The 19,021-nt window shown below is 35.1% G+C and overlaps 1 protein-coding gene across 1 annotated transcript in view; it reads right to left on the bottom strand.

Moving 5' to 3' along the window:
- LOC109047412 overlaps positions 1-19,021 on the bottom strand; it is a 60,741-nt gene that overhangs the window by 22,417 nt on the left and 19,303 nt on the right. The gene's annotated exons all lie outside the window — the stretch shown is intronic.

The raw sequence follows: 19,021 nt of genomic DNA on the forward strand, positions 1-19,021 counted from the left end.
ACATCTCATTCAATCATAACGTGCTTGAAAATGCCCATGCTTTAGCCCTTAGGTCTGTTCAGACCATTTCTGCAGGTCTGGTGTAAACCACGGTAAAAGGTTTTAGTGGTAAGTTTTACTGTTTCATATTTCAATTATCATTTAAACTGTATTTGATTAGAAAAACTGTTTTCTTCATGATAAAGCACATGAGTGCTGAATCCAGCGGTTTTGTGTATCACTGCACATCACCCTTGGCAAGATAAACAATAATTAATATAATAAAATTTATAAATAAATCAAATAAAGTAAATCAAATAATCAGTATGGCATCATATGCTGCAAATCAGTCTTTTTAAAACTAAAACACAGAAAACAGATGCTGAGAGGTGAGCAGATGTAGGCCTGTGTGTGAGAAAATTTCATATATGGTGTTAAAAAAATAAATGACACAGCGGATGAGAACAGTTCCTATTCTCTGTTTTTATTTGAGCTCCATAAGATGAGGCATGTTACACTGGAACATTCAATTCCCATTTACTGTCACTGTCAGGAACTATTTATTAGTGGAAGGATGGCATTAAATTAATTTACTTCAAAGAGGTAACATATCAATACATACATTGATGGTTGTAATATTTGTATTGTGTGATAACTCTTTTATTACTCGAGGCGTGCTGCATTGTGACTTGTCTACCCCCTTCAGCCATGACTTGTTCACAATGCAGCACGGGAAGCAGACTGAGAGAAATTATATGAAAGAATGTATGAATGAATGAATTCCATGAATGCACAAGGTCTTCAGAAAAGCCTAATAAAACAGTTTATGAGCACCTGCATTGTTTCCAGTGGTTACCATGGAAACTGCTCTATTTCTGCGGTTCCATAAGTAGATACAGGTTTGGAGTTCAGGCGAGTGACTGATGCAGCTGGTGTCTGTGTTCGGCTCAATGGGCTCCATTCACTCAGAGCCAGGCTGGAAGAGAGGAGACTGAAGCGTCTGCTTTCTCTCTCGGGGTTCACAGGAACCTCTAGGGGCCTGAACTTCCTGTCAAAGTCTCTCTCACACACGGGTCGTCTAACGCTGCTCTGATCCTCTTTGTGTGTCTCCCTTCCTCTCTTCCTCTCTCTGTTTAGTCTCCTTCCTTCAGCTCTGATCTGAAACCTAGTGAGCTGCACAACAGAAGAATGTTTTTGGGCATCATGTGCACATGAAAGCTACAAACAATTGACAGTGAAATTATTCTGCCTTATACCTTGTTTAAATAAATCAAAAAAAAAAAAATTAAAATAAAATAAAAATAAAATAAAATAAAACAAATTAAATTAAATTAAATTAAATTAAATTAAATTAAATTAAATTAAATTAAATTAAATTAAATTAAATTAAATTAATTTCATCCCTAAGTTGCCAGGAATGATTATTGATTGCTCAATTGGTTATCTCAGTGTCATCAAGAAGGTAGTATTCATTTAATTTTATATATATTTTTTTTAAAAATATATAAAAACCCTGTACTTGCAAGGTGTATCTAATAAAGTGGCCAGTGAGTGTACACACACACACACACACACACACACACATATATATATGCAGCACGCCAGGGTATATTTATTATGTAATATATAAATACACACACATAAATTATATATTTAGAAAATATTTACATGTATATACATTTATATATTTCTATTCTTATATTTTATATTATATATAAATATATTTAATATATAAAACATAACATATTCTTCTTAAATATATACATGCATGTGTGTGTATTTAATTAAACACGCGATTAATCGTTTGACAACACACATATATTATATTATGTAAACAAAACTATTATACATACATACATACATACATATATATATATATATATATATATATATATATATATATATATATATATATATATATATATATATATATATATATATATACATCATGTAATTAATTTAATTAATTAATTTAATAAAAAAAAAAACATTTTACAGCAGGCCTAATGTAATAAAATGTAGAACAATACAATGTAATAAAATGTAGAAATATATATACACACACACACACACACACACACACACACACACACACACACACACACATATACACATACATATTAAATGTCTTATAGATTACAATACAAATCAAATTAAGACCACAAACTTGTGTCAGTTGTATGAATCCAATGAAGCCTGCAGTAATCATTTCCGTGCAATTAGAAAACACTTTTCCTCAATCAGACAGAACATCTGATAACATCATCATTCTTCTCTATGAGGCATATCTGGACTTTCCAGATTTAAGATGGAGACAAAAATAGAGATCATTGCACAACAAGACTGAAAGAACCATAAAGATCTCCAAAAACATTTGGGCTCAAATTACTAAAACAACTGTGTGTAGCAGAGCCAGTCATAGTTTACTTCACATTCATTATATTCACATTTAACAATGTGTTTAAGAAACATATACATCCAAACAGACCAAAAAATAAAAATAAATAAATAAAAATGTTTATTGGTTAGAGATTTGTTTAGGATCTGCAAATTTTTTCAGATCAACAGTGTTTGAGTCCCAATACAGATAATTTCAAGTCCAGTCCAGACCAGCTGGTCTAAGTAAAATACCTTTTGCAAATAGTTTAATTAAAGGGTCATATGATGCGATTTCAAATTTTCCTTTCTCTTTGGAGTGTTACATGCTCTTGGTGAATAAAGATCTGTGAAGTTGCAAAGACTAAAGTCTCAAATCCAAAGAAATATTCTTTATAAAAGTTAACACTCGTCCACGCCCCCCTGAAACGACTCGTTCTAACACGCCCCCACATATCTACATCAGTATGTGAGAAGATTTGCATAACGCCACCCAGATGTTCACACAAAGAAAGAAGGCGTACCTTTTATTCTCGTTGTAGTATTGTTGTTGCCGCCACCACCATGTCGTATAGACGCTGTGTGTTTCACTGTGAAAGCAAAACTACTTTGTTTGGCCTTCCAAAAGAGGACGATATCCGCTTCGCCATGACTGGGGCTGATCCGTGCTGGTCACTGAGGAAATAAAACTTTGCGCTGTGGATCGCCAAATCGGCTTTCACCGTGGACAAAGTGGATTCCAGGCCGGGGTCGTCACAAGTGGTTGCTGCAAGACCAACGGACGCTCCTTTGTAGGATCTGCCTGCCGCAACGTTCTCAAGCTGCCCACCTCTGCTCACTCAAGCCGACCGTGGTTCACTCTAGACCACGCTCACTCTAGGCCTCCGGCCTCTGCTCACTCAAGGCCGGTGTGTGTTATGCTGTTTCGTTGAGAAAGCAAAACTACTTTGTTTTTGCTTTCCAAAAGAAAACACTACTAGAAATCATGTTTATATCACTTTTATAATGGGTTTTATGTTTATGTCTCGTCGCTCCGGCCGGACAGGGCATCACAATATGTTAAGAGGCATAACATTTCCATCTCATGCTCGAGGCATTCAGCCAATCACAACGCGCTGGATAGCTGGCCAATCACAGCACACCTTGCTTTTCAGAGCGATGAGTCCTTGTGAAAATTGACACGTTTCAGAAGACGGGGCATAGAGGAGAAACAATAATGTACAGTATGTGCAAAACACATTTCATTACACCAAATAAACAAAATACTGTTCTTTTTAGCAGCAACATATGACCCCTTTAATGCAAATCAGAAACTGAATATGACACCAGCGCTTTTTTTTTTCATCTGGAATATGTTTTGATCTCTAAGACACTTAAAATAAATAATGTGGTTTAACTGCTCACATTAAGACAATACCTGATTTAGCAACATATAAACTTAACAAATGTTGACAGAGCCACTTATTCGTAAATTGTGGTCCGTATTCTGTTTAGCACATTTACCTCAAGCTTATTAAGAGCCAATCAGAATGCAGCAGCTCTTTTCCCATCAGCCCCTGCAAAAACCTCCACAGGACTGCGAAAGAAGTTAAAGCCCCAGCATTTCTCAACTTTCTCCTCTCCGCCTTCCTTTACAGTTTTCATCACTAACTCAAAAGACTAGACTGTCAGTCTTTTTCTTGTTCTGTGAAAGTCTAATAAACACACACACACACACACACACACACACACACACACACACACACACACACACACACACACACAAACAAACACTTCAACACCACACACAGACGTGTCAAGGAATTTGGCTAAAGTTGTTGTATTCCTCTTGTTAAGCCACTCCTGAACCACAGACAATGTCAGAGGCGCCTTACCAGTTGCATCTCAATAAAATAGAATGTCGTAAAAAGTTCATTTATTTCAGTACATTTATTTGCACTACTCTACACCAGCGGTTCTCAATTCCAGTCCTCTCACCCCCCCCCCCCCCCCCCCAGCTCTGCATATTTTGGACGTCTCTCTTGGTTAACACACCTGATTCAGATAATCAGCTCATTAGAAGTGAGCTCTGTAAATTGTATTCCCACTGACATGGTCCCTACACAGTGTTCACTGCTCCCTACTCCCCAAGCAGGGGAAATCTGTTGAAGTTTACTTCATTTTGGAACATTCATTCTCGGATTTGTTCTGTGCAATGTCTTCACACATGGACAAGTGACTACATCATATACCTCTGTAAATAAATACAATTTAAATTCATGTCTCGCACACTTCAATGCACTTTGAATGAAACATGTACATTCGCTTCGAACTGGAATCATGGCTGAATATCCTGTAATGTCCACTTTCGCAGAGCACTTACGTTTGATTAGAACAAACGTATGAAGCGATAAGAGAAACATACAAAACGTGCAGAGCAGGGGGCACGAGCACTGGAATTGACAACTGCTGCTCTACACTGTTTAAAACTCACGTTTGAATCATCAGTGGCAATTCCTTTACATATGTAAACGTACTTACAGACTGTGAGTAAGAACAGCCGGCATTGTATTCTTCTCTCCCAGGATCAGGAAACAGTCCTCCATTAAATGTGCTGCACACTAAATATTTGTGTTGATCTGTTCTGGAACAGTGTTGTAAATACAACTTAACCACTTTCTTTTTTTTTTCTAGTTGTGTCCTCTTTTGGAAGGCCAAACAAATTATTTTTGCTTTCACAACAAAACAGCATCTCTACAACATGGCGCCAGCGGCAACAGCAAGAATAACAGTTACACTTTCTTTCTTTGTGTGAACATTTGACTTGTTAGTCTCTTCTGTTCACTGAGGCTGAATTTATTTGATCACAAATACAGTAAAACTGAAATATTGTGAAACAATGCAAATTAAAATAACTTATCTATTTGAATCTATTTTTAAAATGTAATTTATTCCTGTGAGGCAAAGTCAGGCTATCAGCTCTCACACCACAAGTTTCTTTTTTCTCATGCAGTGAAGGATAAACATTGCAGAGCAAACATGCCGATAGATAACATACAGCAAGTTCTTCAGACCAATCAGAAAAATAAACTATTTTTCTCACGCCTGCTTGTAAGCTCTCTGGTTTCATGATAAAATCACAGTACAAATGGCTGGAAATGCTCAGTAGTTAAAGGGGTAGTTGATTGGGATTTCACTTTTTTAACGTTAGTTAGTATGTAATGTTGCATAAACAATATCTGCAAAGTTGCAGCCCTGAAAGTTCAATGCAAATGGAGATATCGTCTTTTAAAATTCTCTACTGTAAGGCTGAAGTCGAACTGTCTGGACTGAGGGACTACTTCTCCCTACGAGAACAAAGGACTTTCCTGATAATTAACATTTGAACACTCTCTTGAACACCCTCCTGCATAAGTAACAGTGCCATCAGAGACGCACCAAACCTAGCAGTTCACACCTCACCATCACACTCCCTCCTCACACTATGTTCCCCATCCTTTCTCCCTCACCCATCCTCCCTCCACTTGGTTTCACTCAGACTGGTCAATAATATAATTTTCTACATTAATGCAAGTGATATTTACAGTCATGTTTGGTGTCATTTGAATTGTCTCAGGGCGACTGGTACAATGGTCTCAACCTTACAAAAGTAGACAAAAAGATAATACAGATCCTAAGAGTCAAGAGATATTTTGATTACTGTAATGGGAGTGCCCTTTCCCAGGGCATTAGAGGAAGTTACCATTAGAGGAAGTTAAATTGATCAGGTTGGTTCTATGGTAATGGTCATGACCTCTGGATATATATATATTCTTACTTTAATTAGGTGTGTACAGATCTATGGGGACTGAATAACATACTTTTAGAAATAAGCAAGCATGGTGCGGCATCTAAAAGTATCAGTCAATTGCCTCTGTCTAATAACCAAGACTGACAAGTTTGTGATTAAGAGATTGTATTCCCGATTTGTGCGAGACTCAAAAGGTTATAGGTTTCCGAATGAACGAGTATAATAATATGAGAGAATAAATAGAATAATCAAATCTCAGAATAATAATAATTAGAGACAGGCAAACAACCAATTTGCCTTTCAACCTAAATTCGAGGTCATACTAAAATGGAGTCAGATTTGAGTTTAACCTAAATTGAATAACTCTACGCGCTGAAAATACCGAACATGCAGGAAACCTTCAGCCAGCACCGGATACCTTCCTTGGACCGAGTGCTTGGACCTTACACTAAAGAGAAAGGAAAAATTGAAACTGCATCATATGACCCCTTTAAAGAGGAATGCAACGGGAAATTAAGTCACTCTATGTACCAGATGACACATCATGCACAGTAAAAACCCCCGGCTCTGCTCAGAGTACATACTGTCCCAATCTACAGAGTGTTAAAGTAACTGTAGGGACTTTGCTATGATAAATTCCCCAGAAAATCAGGTTCTCTTTTGATTTTGCTGTGATGTAATGTTGCTGTTTGAGCATAAACAATATCTGCAAAGTTGCAGCGCTGAAAGTTCAATGCACACGGAGATATTGTCTTTTAAAATTCTGTCAGTTTAATGCCTACAAAAATGGCTGGTAAGGGACTAGAATGAGTTAATTCCCAGGTCCGTTACGTCATGAACCCCTATAAACCCCGCCCCCGGGAACACGCAACAAAGGGGCGAGGCCATGTTGTGCTGCTTTAGAGAAGAGGAAGAGAAAACTAGGGATGCACGTAAAAATCTATTCATATATGAATCACGATTCTGTCTTCTAACGATTTTAATGGATATACAAGTTTCAAAACCAATGTTCTAAAGCAGCGGTTCTCAATCCTGTTCCTCACTTCACCCTGCTCTGCATCTCTCTCTCTCTGTCTCTCTCTCTCTCTCACTCTCCCTCTCTCATTCAGATCGTCAGATCAGCTCCAACAAACTGTTCCATTTATACACTTATTTTCACATAGCAATGAGAATCGTTATACATGGACACGCGTACAGTTGCTGTGCTGCATTAAAGCTTTCATCAGAATAAAAATGTATATTAAAAGCTAACACAAGCAGTAGTATTTACAAACAACAGTGTATCTAAAAGTATGAGACAACAACAAACAAACATACCATTAAGAGCCATGCTTGCACAGGTTCTGTGCGGTCCTCTCATTAATATTCTCTGTGTCTCAATCGGGCTCAAATTGATAAGCATTATAGAGGATGTCAATGTTTACAATACAACCGGAGCACATTCTCAGCTTGAGAGGAGCGGGATGTTCAGACACGCTCTAGAGGCGGTTTAGCGAATCACAACACACTGAGCTGACCAATCTCAGCCCATCGCGTATTTCTGAGAGAGGGGCTTCATAATAATAGGAAATAATCAAGGTGTTTGTCAGAGAAAGGACAGATCAGTGTGGAATAAAGGTAAATTATGTGAAAAATAATGTTTTTTTTTTTTTAAAAAACTAAGCATGAACACATGTTAGACTGCATCCCATAAACACAAATCAAGCCTAGAAAAAAAAAAAAAAAAAAAAAAAAAAAAAAAAAAAACAGTGAACTACCCCTTTAATGCCAGTTATTATTTTCTAAATAAAAAGATTAGGAATGCTTCAACGACAGCCCAACTCAAATGACCTCATTTATAATCATTTTGAGCGTTATATTTTGTGATTTGAGGATGTTTCGAATGAAATTCTGATTTTTGACTGGTATTTCCCATTTCAAAATCCAACAATCTAGCTACATTACTATTTAAAAGTTTTAGATCAGTAAGATTTTTCATGTTTTTAAAAGAAGGCTCTTTTGCACACCAAGGTTGCATTTAGTTGAGTAATATAAAGAGTAATACTGTAAAATATTTTTACAGTTTAAAATAACTGCTTTATTTTTGAATATATTTTAAAATGTTATTTATTACTGTAATCAAACCTAAATTTTGAGCATCATTACTCTTCAGTGTCAAATTTAGTGTCACATTAGTCTTCAGTGCCGCATGATCCTTCAGAAATCATTCTAATATGCTGATTTGCAACTCAAAAACATGTTGAAAACAGTTCTGTACCTTTTTTCAGGATTCTTTGATGAACAAAGTTCAAAAGCACAGCATTTATCCGAAATAGAAAACTTTGAAATGATACTGAAAATTCAGCTTTGCCAACACAGAAATAAATTGCATTTTAAAATAAATTCAAATAGAAAACAATTATTTTAAATTGTAATATTATTTCACAATATTACTGCTTTTTGCTGTATTTTATAAGTTGTTTTCTAAAGTATAAGGGACAGAAATGGAAAGGGCTCTTATCTCAAAACTTTCCGTCTTGTTAGTAAACAAATTCTGTTCATCTCATGTCTCAGACTGACCATCTGTATGAGTTCCTGAAGAGGTAAGCAACATAAACAGTGCTATTCCATTCGGCCTTTTACTCTAATTTTGAAAACTTTTACTTACAAATAAACAACACAATTATCCACTTTACTTCATGAGTGTTTTTTTCTTTATGCATTGTTTTGTTTTTTGTTGTTGTTTTTTTCCCATGCATTTTAAATTTTAATCAACAGGTTCCTCCACTTTGTTTTCCAAGTTCACAACTGTCACTCATGTGGTTTTCATTCACTTCGAGGGAGTGACGCAAGTCATACCTTGATAGTGCATGCGATTTAAAGAGGCCTAAAGTTTCTTTTCAGTTTGGTATAGGATTTCTTTAACAATTTATATTTAACAATATAGCTTAACGAGAAAATTATAAGCAATTTTTTGTTCAAAGTAAAAAAAAAAAAAAAATAGTTTTTGTTTTTCATGTCTCTTTTGATCAATTTAATGCCTTGCTCTCTTACTCTTTCTCTCTCTCTCTTCCTTCGGCTTGCTCCCCTGTTCATATTTTCTTGAAAACGTTACAGATTTATGTCACATACCTATGCACGAACAGCATGTAACACTCCAAAGAGAAAGGAAAATTTGAAATTGCTTCATATAACCTCTTTAAAGGACTCATCGGATGAAAATTTGACTTTTTAAGTGCTATAATTGAATGAATTGAACTCAGAAAACATGAAAAAGAAGAACCCAGTAAGTTTGGTTTCATAAGCCTTTCTCTGCAAGCATGTGAGAAAATGAGCCAGTTAGATTGCTCGCCCATTCTGACGTACTGTAGGAAGGTGTTCTTATTATAATATTACCGGCCAATAATCTGATGCCATGGCAAAAGTTTGTGGAAAACATGCTAACTGTTCTATCGTTGGCTGCAGAGACAAACACAAATCATTATTTAGAGTCCCAGCCTCAGTGGAGATAAGAGAGGAGTGGATTTATTTTATTTTTAGTGGAAATCCGGGAAGGGGGATGGAGTGTGCAGTAACTCATTAACATTTAAAGAGACATACACCAGAACGGGTTGGTGTGACAAGGCAAAAAGGGTGTTGTTTACACAGCTATTGAGTGTTTCTAAGCAAAATGTGTTACAGACATTTCATGAGACCCTAATAAAGCATACCAACTTGTGAAAAATGTATTTGAGCTGCTTCAAAGGCTCCTTAACACCAGATGGGGGGGGGGGGGGTAAAAAAACATTTGTCAGACCCTTTGATCTGGAAACCAAGAACGGTCAGACATAAATTGTTTCACACTGATATTTTCAAATCCTGTGCATTAAAAGCAGTCAGTGTAAGTTATTAAATGACATTATATTAAACATTGCAATGCTTTTATAGTAGCTTTAAGTTTTTATTTCTGGAGCTCAACAGCATCATTCACCATTCATTATCATAACGTACAAGCAGCGCTAACCTCTTAATCTCTTTTTAGGTTTAACGGATGACCGTCAGTGGTTTGGATTGACATGAGACTGTGTTTAAGTGAATAAACCTTTTGCTTTTACTGTTTTTACCTTTCAAAGCTTATGATATGTCAGTGGGCAGCATGTCAGCCCTGGTGTTTGGCAGACTGACCATCTCTCGGAGTTCCTGAAGAGATAAACAGAAATAAACAGTCATATTCTCTATTCCCAATGTCGTGGCCTTACACATTCATTTCGATACCTTTCAATTGCCAAGTGAATAAACCAGTGGAGAGGCTTTCAGCTGAGGCCCACCCAATGAGAAGCTGGTCATTTTCCAAATGGATGTAATTTATTAAATGCTAATAATAATGAACGTCTTAATTCACTATAATTAGTTTAGAAATATTAAACATGAATTTCCACAGTCAATTACAAGCAGTTTCTTAGTTTCCCCTCTTCCTATAGGTGCATACCATACGCTTGTCAAAATGAAGATTGCTCTTCCTGTTAGTTCCACCCACAATGTTATGGTTGTGACGTTAGGATATAATAGTGAAATGCTAGCGTTTGTGGAGATGAATTTGAAAATAGCGAAACAAATATCAATCAGATCAATTATTTAAAAGGTATATATTGAATATCCCAATTGAAACTAAGTCTTAGCACTGAATCCGAACCGTCTAACTTACAGATGAAACCAGAGCACCTGTGGGTTATTATGGATTTATATATATATATATATCGGAAACTTCTGAGCCAAGCGTGTTTGAAGCACCATATTAGCATCAGTACAGTGTTTGATCCACTAAATGGTTGCGTCCTTTGTGGAAAGAAACACATAAACGTTGTGCTAGATACTCTTCTCCACAACAAACTGCATACTTTCTGCTACTAACTGCTCGTTTCTTCACTCCTCGATGTTACTGTCCTTTGAACGCAAACTGGCAGACATTTAATTATGAGATCATCTGCAGTACTGTTGTCTCAGACTGAGGTAATGCTTTACATTAAACTTCTTTTAGTTAGCATTACATAATTAATTCACTAACATTAACAATGAGCAATACATTTGTTACAATGTTTATTATATTTGTTAATGTTAGGTAATAAAAATGCAACTGTTCATTGTTACTTTTGTTAGCTCAGGTACAAATGTTAACAGATACAACTTTTAATTTTTATAATGTATTAGTAAATTTTGAAATTAACATTAATGTTAATCAGTGCTTTAGGAGTATTGTATATTTAATCTTTGTGCTGTATTTTCTGTTGGCTATTTAAATTTAAATAGGATATATATATTTGACATGCAGTTTTCATACTTTACACTTTGTCCACCAAGTTTTAGGCCCACCCACTTAAACTTTTCTGGCCTCGCGCCTGGAATACACTATACAGTTATATTCTAGTTCATGAGGGTTTTTCCATGATGCAAGACATTGTTTTTTTTTCCCCATGGATTTTCCAAATTCCACAACTGTCACTCAAATGGTTTTCATTCATTTTGAGGGAGTGAAACAAGAGGCCCTCGTCGGTATACGATCAAAACCCTTCTCAATTTACTGCTTGCCAATGCTTCTAGTGCATTCTGGGTAATGTCTGTTTCCTGTAGGTAGGCACTAAACAGATACACTGGAAAGGGTGGTTTATTGAGTAAAAAGGACTTCATTACAGAAATTTAACTGATGTTGTCAGCTCACATCAAAGAAATAGTTCACTCAAAAATTAAGATTTGCTAAGAATGTGCAAACAAGTTTGTTTATTCATCAGAACAGATTTGGAGAAATGTAACATCACACATCACTTGCTTAACAATGGATGCTCTGCAGTGAATGGGTGCCGTCAGAATGAGAGTCCAAACAGCTGATAAAAACATTACAATAATCCACAAGTAATTCACACCACTCAGGTCCATCAAAAAACATCTTGAGACGCCATAAGCTGCATGTTTGTAAAAAACAAAAAAACAAATCCATCATTAAGATGTTTTTAACTGCTGCTTAGGTGCTTGAACTGTACAGATTTCTCTCCTGATTCAGACCAGACAAATTTTTCACTAGAGAAAGCAATATTGTGGATAAAAGACTCATATTTTAGCTGGAAGCAGCAGTTTGAAGTTAAAAACATCTTAATGATGGATTTGTTATTTTTTGCTTTTTACAAACATGCAGCTTCTGGCATCTCAAGATGTTTTTTGATGGACCTGAGTGGTGTGAATTACTTGTAGATTATTGTGAAGTTTTTATCAGCTGTTTGGACTTTCATTCTGACGGCACCCATTCACTGCAGAGGATCCATTGGTGAGCAAGTGATGTAATGCTACATTTCTCCAAATCTGATGAAGAAACAAATTCATCAACTTGGATGACCTGAAGGTGAGTATATTTCCAGCAAATTTTTATTTTTGGGTGATCTATCTATTCCTGTCAGCAGGAAGTTTTGAACATTATCTATGAATTTATTAATGCAAAACTCTTCTCTGAACATGATATGAGCCTTCTCTGGAGTCGATTAACGCGTATACGCGTTTTTGGGGTATTTTCTCCTGATAACCCCGAAAAGAACTTAAATTACACTTTCAGTTTTGATCGTACAGATAAGTTGCAATACATCAATCGAATCTGTAAAGGGTCTTACTTTTTTTTTGTATACAGACAATAACAACAAAACTTGTGCACTTATAAAATAAAATGATAACAAACAAGGAGTGCTGGCAGCCTTTGTCTGCGCTGGTCTTTCAAACAAATGGGGTAAAATTACTCAACGAAGAGACATGAGAGAGATATCTCAGTCTACTTTTAAACTAAACAAGTGCTGCTGAAAACAAATATTCTGTGATAAAGTATCCATATGAAAACAACGCGATGTCCGTTTTCACGTCTCGCTTCATTATTTCTAATGCGACCACGCCCCCCGCGCCGAGCCGATGATTCAAATGTTTCACTGAATACGCGCGGCTTTTGAATTGTTCTTCAAGTTTTTAGTTTGCTTCGCGATTAAGACATAAATCATGAGGTGTTGGTTGAGGATTTGATTTGGATTTCCTCAGAAAAAAAGAATGAAGCACTTTTATTCAGCAGAGTTTCATAAACATGAGTAAGTCTCTTTTTATTTCTTTAATACACTGTTGTTACATAACGTGTAAACATTTTACTAGTTAGACTTTTTCATTTTTCCAAACTATAATTCAGTGACTAGTATAATCAAGTGAAATATATGAAGTTTCAATAACAATATACACTACTATACCATTCAAAAGCTTGTAACATAAATGTAAAACAAATGTAACAACTGTTCTTTCAATTTACCCCCCCTAAAAAAATCTAAAAAAAATATTCTCAGCTCTTTGCACCATTATAATAATAACAATAAATGTTTTTTTGTATAAGATGTCTGACATTGTGTGACTGGAGTAATGATGCAAAAAAAATCAGTTTGAAAGTCAGCTTTGATTTTTCCTAATAAACTGTTTAACTGCACTCACAGTGGTTGTGGGATAATTAAATATATTCTAAATAAACTACAAACATAAAATTATATAGATTTATTTTGTCCTCACATTCTTTCTTGTAACTCAAGACACAGCTGACTGAATGGCATTATGCAGCTCATTATGCCTTTGTCTTCTCAGGTGTTGAATTCATGATAGTTGACGCCTATCGCAGACTTTTACCAACAAAAAGTGTCTTAGAAAAAATTAAATCAGTTTTCTGTAAGTGAGTAAACAAGATGATTTTTCACATCATTTAGAAAAAAAAATTCTACAGCTCCAGTTCTCAAAATTGGGGAACCAATTTTCTATATGTGTTTTATTGCCTTTTTTCAAGTGATTTAACATTTTTTAGTTTTTCACTAACCACGCATAACATTTTTTTTTCAAAAAAACACAATCATGTACATACATGCTGCTCACATATTATTATAGCCTAGTTTGTGCTGATTACAGTGAGATTAGACTTTAGCCATTTAGATATTTATAAGAAACTGCAAAAAAGCACAAATCAGGGCATGACAAAACTTCTCCAGGCCCCAAAAATACCCTTAGACTCCAGAGGGTTAACCATATGAGCCTTGTCTTCTGAGTCTAAAGTAAACATAACACAGTAATGATTATTGGTTCAAACATGGGGAAACTTGTTATTCAGTGAGTCAATAAAGTATGTTAGTCCTTCAATTCAAACCATTAACACGTGTTTGAGATTGATTCATGAGTGAAATCAATGTATTTTTTAAAAATAACAAACCAATTAACATCTGGTACATCTTGTATATATCATAAGTCTCTCCAAACTTGATAAAATAAACACAGTGGTCTCAGACCATTAGCATGTCCACAAGTGCCAGAAGTATCAGGCCACATCCAGGGCCACATTTCCCTGTCCAAGATCAAAGCCGTCTCACAGCTGAGATGCAGCTGCAAATTACAGAGGAAAATTACAGTTTACAGATTTGTTTAGAGGTTATTACACACTGAAACATCTGGAGGGATTTAAAGGAAATTACACCTCTTTATTACGGGACAGTCCATTGTACTATCCCACAAAGTCTTTAGCAGAGAAAACAGCGGCTAAATCTTCACCATTGACTGTTTTCCTTCAGCTCCGTAACTCTGGAAAAACAGACTTTGCAGAGAAAGATGATTTGGTTTGGATTCAATATTCATCATTCCTTCTAGACATGTTATAATCATACAGGAGTTTAAAATTAAGCAAAATACAATATAGCTACATCATAGCAATTCGTATTATATGTGTTAACCTTGATTTTTCTTATCAACTCCATAAAACCACAGTCAACTTGAAAAAAAAAAAAAATCCCCATCAAACACCAATTTAACAATAAAAACAACAACATCACAAAAAACTTAAACCAAAAACAATAAAAACACTAATATTGTAAAATACTGTGCATTTATTGCTGTAAAAACTGTGATATTATGACATATATACAATATTAAATAACTGTTTTCTATTTTAATGCATCATAAAATGTTATTTATTCCTGTGATGCAAAGCTGAATTTATCACACATTTATATATCCATCTTGATTTACTTTACAGCACTTTTTTGTCCTTTTTGCATCTTGAGAGAAACCACAGTTTTACTACAAATACCATGCTTAAACTATGGTCTGCAGAGCAAAATAACAGTTAATTTGTGGTTATCATGGTTTAGCTATAGTAACCATGTTTTTTTTTTTTTTCTGGTTTTATTTTTAGTAAACCCTTGGTTAATTTTTGTAAGGGTGAACAGAAATACAGCGATGATAACTATGGTTACTCCTGTCCTTACAGCTCTCTCTCTCTGCCATGTTAATCTATACTCTATGTGACTGTCAGGACACGCCTCTGTCTCCGTAGCACTGGGATTCATCAGATTCACACAGCAGCAGTGGTGATGAGAGAATGTGCTTGAGAAACAGTTTAGAGAGGAGAAATCCATCTACTTATAAAATACTGGTCACAAATTATTGGTCATTTTCTAAATAATAAAAGTATAGCGCATCTACTAATAATTATATAGGAATAAATTGTTTTTTACAGATGCAAATATGTTAGAAATTATGCATCATGATACAAATGCCAACTTTTTTTTAAATCAATGCATCGCATCGTTAACTTTTATGCTGATGCACTGAAGCGAATCGCTGAATTTTATCGTCCCCAATATAAACACACATTATGTAAACACAAACTTTAATTTTGGATGCAATGATTAATTAATTTGTATTTTTGGCCCTCATATAGATTTGACTATGGCAATAAACATTCATATATATATATATATTATGTTAATAACTCATAGCCAATTTTTACTACACAAAAAATCAAAATGAACACCACATTCACTGGAAGTGGGTGCATGATATCATTTCCCCTGATTGTTTTTAATTTTATTTTAATGAGGGAATATATATTACAGATAAGGGTGATAAGAAGCTATTATAATGTCAAATCAGCTTGAGTAAACTTGAAACAGCGTTTGTAAATTACATGCATACAGTACAATACAATATTTGCAATTTGTTAATCCACATGCATTTTTACTACAGTATTATGTTTTAAAATGTGAAAAGTGGCATGTAATTATTTTTATGACAGTGCATATTTATAAACGGCTGAATGATTTCATTCATTCATTGGAGTGGAAATAAATAATTTTGCCAGTTCAGCTGTGGCTTTTGAAGATTAAAAAAAGATTTCTCATAATCACATTATCCCATAATGCTCTCATAGGCACAAATCACAAGGCAAAGAAGGATCATGAAACTAGAAATCACAGTCTTCAGGAAATTCAGTGGCCAAATAGGAAGTGCAACAAAATGACCACAATATTAGACCTTTTGCTCCTAAATGTGCTAAAATCTTCATGTAAACTACCAGCTCTGGTAAGAAAACATTGATCTTCTGTTTATTACAATTAAAACTTGTTGCTCGACACTGGAAAAACACAGAAAGTCCTAATTTTACTGCCTTATTGTTTGGCTCTGGAAAAACATATATGTTTAAGGAAAACCTGAAATCTTTGGAAATTATTTTTGTAGGAATCTGATCCAAACAGTGTGTTTTGTGTGTAACACGATTCACGATTAGTGTTGGGGAAAGTTACTTTAAAAAGTAATGGATTACAATATTGCATTACTCCCTAAAACTTACTTTTTATGGAAATAATGTGTTACATTACTTTTGCATTACTTCTTTTCAACTGATCTTTAATTCATGTAAATGAAAAAGTACTGTGTTACTTTACTAGTTACTTGAAAAAGTAATCTGATTACATAACTCACATTATTTGCTCAACACTGTTCATGCTTTATTATTAGTAGTATATCAATGTTCTGACATATGCATTCTCTGGTTAATTTACTTTATTGTTCTTTAGTGTTGATATTTCTAAAAACAATTAATAAAATGAATATTAATAAATAAATAAACAAATGTTGCTTTTATAATCATATCACTAAAACAATCATTTTCTTTGAATTGTGAATAATTGATATATTGATCAGCATTATTTTCAAATCTGTTTTACGTCCATAATCTGTAATAATGTTGTTTAGTAAAACAGGATATTTCTTTAGAGAAAAGAAAAAAAAACAGCATAACTTTTTTGGGGTATTTGATTGATTAAATGATCTAAACGAAGGCCTGACCTTGACCTCAGGCGCGACCCCGAACCGCACCAGTTCAAATAGCACCAGCAGTCGCTCGTAAATGTCTACAGCTGCATCTTGCCAAGCCTGAAAGTGATACAATGAAGTTAAACTCAAACGAACAACAGGTTATTTGTGTATAAATGCAGTACACACTGTGAGATACTGACAATGATGAATTTGTCTGTATTCCACAAAAACTAAAGATCGGCATTCAAACCCTCTGAGTCACTTGTGATTCGACCAGTTTGAAAGTCTTCAAGTGCCAGATCATTGTGTCTATCCCAAAACCAGTAGCAGTTACTGCCTGTGCTGTGGGAATCAAAAGTAGATGTGGAATAAAAGTAAACCTTAAACAAGATACTTTTCCTGGATGGCTTTCAAAGAAAATAACTTTCAAAACTGTCACGCAAAGCCTTGGGATCCTCGGAGAAAACCAATAGGTTCATATGCAATCAGCATAAAAGAACCTAATGCTAGATGAAATATTTCCTGAGAAAGTGTGTATGTGGTGTGGCATGCATACCTTCAGGAGCTGTTGTGCTGTGTAAAAACTTGCAGGACCTCCGCCCACAATACACACTCTTGGACCGGATGTGGCAACATGACAGAAACAATAATTCAGTACATGACACGTCCTAAATGATATTACATTACACAACAGGGACTGACTGAGCATTCGCTTTACACAACACATAGTTAAATTTTCCAGACACTGGAAATGTGATTTTTATCAGAGGAGAACAGGATGTTTGTTCTATCAGTCTGTCTGTCTGTTTATATAACCAACCTTTGCTGATTGCATCTGAACTTAATGGTTCGCCCAGAGCCTCTCGAGGCTTTGTGTGGTTATTTGGAAAGTTTTATTTTTTTATTTTTATTTTTTTAGCCATCCAGGCAAATTAGACATTACACATTTGGGAACAAAAAGTCTAAAATTGTGGTTATTTTATTGCACTTTTATTTGGCTGTTGAATTTCCTGAAGACTGTGGATTCTAGTTTCATAATCCTTCTTTGTCTTGTGATTTGTGCTTATGAGATCATTATGGGATTATGTGTTTATGAGAAATCTGTGATTTTATCCCATTAAAGCCAATCCATCCATCCAACACCACGTGTCAAAATTTGATTGTAGACTCCTCATAAATTTTTTTTTTTTTTTTTTTGCAACATTAGTCTGGTGAGTTTGCGCAGGATTTGCCGTCAACTTTATAGCAATGTTCAGGACAAGGATAAAGTAAATTGTCATTTCCCCATTATATTTCACATAGGTTTTTACCAGCTGGTAATAACATCAATAGACCAAAGAAAGTTGTTTTAACACAGATGTGTTGTATTTCTAAATCAAACCACTGGAAATCATGTACGCAAGAATGATGTGAAACTACTGTTTTATGTTTAAAATAATAAAGGTACCAAATTACCTAACCACGCTGAGTGTGAATTTTAATGGAAAACATCTTACAGAGGTGTTAGTTTAACAAAAGGGGACTTTAAGAACTTGGTTTTAAACAACCTATCCTCCAACTAATACGCTCGTATAGGTCGTTTGTCCAAATCCCTGAAATACGACCCATCAGAGCGTATACTACAATTGCGCCCCTATCGGCAAAAGGTCGTGTTCATATTAATGTTTTGTACTCTTTTATTTGCACCGTGATTTGCGTTTCGTGTAGCTCAGTTGGTAGATTATTGCGTTATACCTTGATATGCAATCATGCTATCATGGGTTTGATCCCAGAGAATGGACGTGCACGTAAAATGTATAT

This window comes from Cyprinus carpio, chromosome A12 (assembly GCF_018340385.1).
Source record: "Cyprinus carpio isolate SPL01 chromosome A12, ASM1834038v1, whole genome shotgun sequence".
Classification (NCBI taxonomy): Eukaryota; Metazoa; Chordata; class Actinopteri; order Cypriniformes; family Cyprinidae; genus Cyprinus; species Cyprinus carpio.